Here is a 4673-nt window from a genome sequence, read left to right on the forward strand (position 1 = left end):
ATCCCATCCTGTAGGTCTTACCTGAGGAGGTTTGTTCATGTGGTTCCCTCTCCCGGGATGCCTTTATATGCTGAGAAGTCAAGGTCCAATTCCAACTCAGCCTCTTCATGAGCCCTTAATTCTAGTTAGAGAGCTCAAGCACTCCAAGGAAATTACCTCGTTGCTTTGACTCTTAGATTCTTCATCGGTAAAGCAAATCAGATTTTTAAAAGATTAAATGAGGGGTGCCTGGGTGGCTCAGTCGGTTAAGCGTCTGCTTTCGGCTCAGGTCATGAACCCAGGGTCCTGGGATCGAGTCCCGCATCGGGCTCCCTGCTCCGCGGGGAGCCTGCTTCTCCCTCTGCCTGCGGCTCCCCCTGCTTGTGCTCTCTCTCTCTCTGTCAAATAAATAAATAAAATCTTAAAAAAACCTAAAAGATTAAATGAGATAATGTGCAAAGTGTTTAAGACGGGCATCACACACACTGTACTTGGAAAAAAACTCCACAACCACATCCTTTTATTATGAAGACTTTAGATCTAGAAAATTTCACAAAAAGAAACACACTTCCATGTACCCTGGATGCAGCTTTAATAATTAGCAGCATTTTGCCAATCTTGTTTCATCTGTCCTCTCACTTTTTATCATATTGGAGAATTTTAAAGCAAATCCCAAAGTCATATCATTTCACCCCTAAATACATGTAGCAGCCTGTTGATAAGTGTTCCCCTGTCCTTTATCTTTTCCATCCTCCATGAATCTTTGGGCTCCTAAAGCCCTCTGGTTTCTGCTGAGTCTATTTCACAGCTGATCACCTGACTTTGCCATGCTTTTCCATTTGTTTCCCAAGGGAAATTGCAAACAAGAGATAAAAGGTTTTGTTTTGCTTTACCTCTGTGTTGAGCTATGTATCTATTGTAACAATAATCATGGAGCATAAGACACTGTATTTGAACACATAATAAAGGAGGGTGGGCACCACAGCACGTGCCACTGATGCATGGTGAGCATCAAATGGTTGAATCTGCACTTGGAGAATGAACAAGGTTAGTTGTGAATTATGTCAGCAGGGCTGGGCTGTTTAATCAGCTATTTAGCCTTCAATTGTTGGTTGATAAAGGAGATAGCTCTACAATGTAATATAAGAGAGAAACTGGAATCCCAGGGCCATATGAGCCCTGTCGTAGAGGTAAAATAATATAATTCATTCAGGGTAGCAAGCTGATAGAGGTCAGGCTGGTGCAGGCATCTGAATCTTTTGTTTTTGATTCACTTCTGTGCTCAATGGAGTTTGGGTATTCTCAGAGGAGCCTCACAAGCTGACTGAGGTCATGAAGTTGGGGAAGTTCTGGGCCTCATCTCTGCTCTATGTTCCACATAAGATTTCCTCTGAAGAGAAAAGGGGTTTCATTACTACAGGAGTTTCCAAATCACTGTTCCAAAGGGTCTTGCACATTCCTTAAGATGCTCTGTGGTAGCTGATGATCTCCAAACCTCATTCTGCAATTTGATAAAGTGAGAAGGGGGGCTTAACACATTCTCTTTTGTTTACAGTTTTATAGAAACACATCTAGGAGAGATGAGCAGAAATGTGTCTCTGGCAGAAAAAATTTAGCGATTTTTTTTTTTAACATTGAGAGAAAGGCCATGTGACCTCAGCTCAACATTTCTAACCTCTCTGAGCCTCAGTTTCTGCATCTGTAAAATGTGGCTTATCGCTAGCAGTGTAGGACACTGCACTACATCCTCTTGGACCACCTGGGATCAGCACACTTCCGGTGGACAGTTCCACAGACTTCGTCAGAGTCCCCAGAACACATCTGAGAGCAGAACTCAAGATGCCTCTCTGTTCTGCCATCCCTGGGATTCCTCTGAAGCTGTGGGAGGCTGCCAAGCCTCATGCAGGCACAATCCAAAAATGCAGAGGAGTTAATGCGCCAGGGATGACTCTCAAGTAAAGGAGAGTGGGAGTCGGCTATTAATTCCCTGGTGTCTTCCATCTTCTGGCACAATTAATTCTGAGATGCGTTCTATGCAGTTCTGTAGTGTCCACAGTGGGATTGAATCCCAGCTGCCCACAATGGTAATTAATTCAGTAACTCATTTTTAATTGGTGTCACTGTCCCTCAGCCTAAGACCACAGGACCCCATCCAAAGTCAAAGTGAGGTTGATTAGTTGGCTGCAACAGGGAAAATACATACCATGGGCGACTGTGAGAGAGTTAAGGAGATTTTAGTATAGGAGGACTTGTGTTGGGTGATTTTGAAAAGGATTGTAAGACATGAGTTGATCCCCCCACTCCCGAATTGAGTGCTGAATTGGGAGCTCAGGGCAATTTGATGACTGGGTATTTTAATAATTTTTATCTAAGAGGTAGGACCAACAAAGCAGATCTTGGGTTATTGTTGATAAAGAGGCAGGACTCACTTATGTCAGAAAAAGGGGATATTTGATTATTTTCATGGTCACACAGTGTCCTTATCTTTGTGTTCAGTCATGATTATGGAGTGGTCTTGCTTTTGTCTTGACCTGCCACGAGTGGCCTTATCTGATTCTTTTTGAGAGTCTATGGAAGTTTTTTGGTGTCAGCAAGCAGTTGACAACATTAAGTCCTTTTATCCTGCCTATATTGGTTTTCCTTCCTTTCCTGTTTCTCCTCACCCCTCACTGTGCTTCCTGGGATCACTCTTCTAATAAACTGGCTGCACCCCCATCTCAGCTTTGCCCTCCTGGGAACCCAAAGCAACACAAGACTCTTTTAAATAACTGGACTTGGGTTCCTGGAATATCTTTAAAAATCCAGAGGCAGATCTGGCTCCTAGAATCTTAAGGCTTTTTTTTTTTTTTTAATGCTACAATAACCGTTATAATGGGAATTTGGACACAGTTAGCTCCTCCCTACCTCAGCAATATTCACTCATGAATGAAGGAAAGTTAAAAAAAAAAAATGAAACATAACCACAGGAGCATTTCACAGCCTTTCCCAATTTCTGTCACCTGCTATCAGTGTTATCAGAAAGGAGCCCTCCTGTCATTATGAACTTCAACCTTAATTAAGAGATGTTTGACCAGGAGGTTTCCTCCCACTTTTCCCCACTGAGTTCTTAGCATCCTCTGATACTCATTTGCAGCTGTGCGTGTTGATACTGGGCCATCCCCCATGTCCTTCCTGTACTCATCAGCCACTAGTCTCAGTCACAACATAGCCTATTCCTCTACTGGGAGAAAGGCCAGATGCGCTGCAAAGCAATAGGAAGGGCAGCTGTTCAGTATGTGGGATTATTATTATTATACATTGTTGTAATTAACAGATTTAATCTTTAAAGTATAGTTGTAGATTTACAGAATAATTAAGCAGATAGTACACAGAGTTCCATATACTCATTGTTCAACCCCCCCCACCCCCATCCCAAGCACAGAGTTCTTGTGTTAGTGTGGTCCACTTGTTACAATCAATGAACCGATATTGATACATTACTATTACCTATAATCCATAGTTATATTAAGGTTCAGTCTTTGTGCTGTACAGTTCTATGGGCTTTGACAAATGCATAAAGACAGATTCCCACCATTACAGTTTCGTACAGAATGGTTTCACCACCCTAAACATCTGCGCTTCCCCTATTCACACCTACCCTCCCTTCTCCCCTTTCTAAAGCCCCCTCGCTCTGTTTTGATAAATGGATTAGGGAAGGCAGGACACTCTTCTATGACCCTGGAATATTTAACTAGAGTGGCTTTGCTTCTTGACTTCTGTTTCATCAGGAAGGCCAGGAAGGCTCCCTCTATCTATGGCCATCCTGCAGGGCTATGCAGAGAGTCATCCTAAAGGAGACAATGTGTGCCAAGTGCCCCACACATGGTAGGAGGCTTGGTACAGGTTATCCCTCTCTCCTTCCTCCATTGTGGCTTAGCTGAGGCTTGGCAGTTGGAGAGAAAGGTGAGGCAGCTCTAGACACCCAAGTAATTATATATTCTTAGGATAACTTGTTTCTCTGCCTACATCCCAAGCGGATGAACAACTGGCTTCTCTGGTCCCAGGCAGGAGACAGATCTGGTGGGAAATATAATTTTCTTTGTGAGTTTAAGGGAATCAGAGACCAAGACTTTCATTAATCACTGTGAGAACCCTCTGCTGCCCTATTGCTTATGAGTGTCACTAGCTCTGAATTGTCTTCTTGGGGCCAGCCATTCAGAACAGCCTGAATTAACCCCTCAAGATTGGTTCTGACCCACCCTGACACCACCTGCTGAAGACTGGCTCCCTCCAGCAAGCCCTCCCCACCCTGTCACCCTCAGTCTTCCCTGACATTGGAATACTTCTTCCTTGATCCAGACTCAGTCCTTTGTGGCAGGATTTCACAATACAGACATTTCTCTCTAGCGCAAACTTTCATAATGCAGACTGGAAATGATGTGCTGGTTTACTGAGGAAGCTTGGTTTGCAATGTGGAGAAAGATATTGGTTTTAACATTGTGCTTGCTCCATGAATATAGGAAAAAGTTGTTGCTTGAAACTTGTACTTTGTTGGGGTGGCTCTGTGCTTGGTTTATCCTAACAGTGATGGATTGGTCAGGGTCCCACAGAAAAAAGATGCACATGCAAATATAATTTAGGAGAGTGTAATGAGAAGGTGAGTGCTTGTAAAAGTGTAGATATGGTGAAAGACACCAACAAGGGATGGTGAGGCA

This window comes from Halichoerus grypus, chromosome 1 (genome assembly GCF_964656455.1).
Source record: "Halichoerus grypus chromosome 1, mHalGry1.hap1.1, whole genome shotgun sequence".
In the NCBI taxonomy this organism is placed as follows: domain Eukaryota; kingdom Metazoa; phylum Chordata; class Mammalia; order Carnivora; family Phocidae; genus Halichoerus; species Halichoerus grypus.